We start from the raw sequence: 1,197 nt of genomic DNA on the forward strand, positions 1-1,197 counted from the left end.
ATAGGAATGCTTAAATTTCAAGCAAGATCCCATACTGGCACACATTAGCAGGAGCTCGAGGCCAATAATAAACAGATAAGAGCTGCGGTACTAAGACCGTGCGAACAATCATTTGTAGAACCCTAAGGGATAGATGCCTACCACAAGGGGTGAATACGATAAGAGAGAAGGACTGAGCATACTAAAGACCATGTAAAGGGTAGTAGGGCCGTGTTTGGGTAAAGATTAAGATATGGCAGCAACGTCATTGGCCGCTGATATGGTGATATACAAGTAGCAAGGAGAAAGAATAGAAAATCTCTTATGGTAGGAAATGAGGAGACCAAGGAGTACGTAAAGGAAGAAAAGAAAGGAGTAGGACAAAATAGCATTGGCGAGAGCAAGTTCTAGTGTGTAGTCCATATGTAAAGCAAGATGGGCCAAGAAATGAAAAGATTATATCTATCTTATATAGGTTGTATCAGAATGGTTATGCAACCTATGGATATGTATATGTTGAGTATAGGGTCAAGTGAGAAGTACACGATAAAAGGAGCTAGGATGTTTTGGATACGTTATAGAGAGATGTCAAGATGGGTTAGAACAACCTATCGAGATGGGGTGAGTACTAAAGGAAAAATAGGACCTAGATGTGGTTGAACTAACGATCTATCCTGATGTCGAGTGTAAGAAAAGGGTGGAGAGGTCAAGGCGAAGCATAAAGACTAGCAAAAAGACACTAAGGTAAATCTTGGGCTAGGTTGAATGCCTTCGCACATTATTGCAAGGATTGCAATGGAATGTGACACGAGGACTTCTCGGGGGGTCATTCATCCTAGTATTACTCTCACCCAAGCACGTTTAACTTCAAAATTCTAGTGGGATCCGGTGTGTTAGTGCTGCTATGATCACACAAGATAGAAGAATCTGAACTAGCGGTGAAGCAACGACATGAGATTATGTACCTAGAGTGTTATAAGTTACGTTAAGGGAATTATAAAAGGTCTTAAGCAAAGCAAACAGGATTAGTTGATTACTAACAGATGGTACACTTGTATGCCACAGTTCTTCAACATAATACCAGTTAATGATAGGCAAACTACGGAATGGCTATACAGGTCATTGTGTGAGGGGACTTCAGCATAACTTGGTAGCCGACTCTGATGTACAAAAAGCAAGAGCCAAAAAGGCGAGGGTACCAGTTGATGACATCTAAAG

General features: G+C 41.0%; 1 pseudogene; it reads right to left on the reverse strand.

Annotated features, from left to right (window-relative positions):
• Positions 1-776: 776 nt before the first annotated feature.
• Positions 777-895, reverse strand: LOC129871809 (5S ribosomal RNA; annotated as a pseudogene).
• Positions 896-1,197: the final 302 nt, after the last annotated feature.

Source organism: Solanum dulcamara, chromosome 10 (assembly GCF_947179165.1).
Source record: "Solanum dulcamara chromosome 10, daSolDulc1.2, whole genome shotgun sequence".
Taxonomy (NCBI): domain Eukaryota; kingdom Viridiplantae; phylum Streptophyta; class Magnoliopsida; order Solanales; family Solanaceae; genus Solanum; species Solanum dulcamara.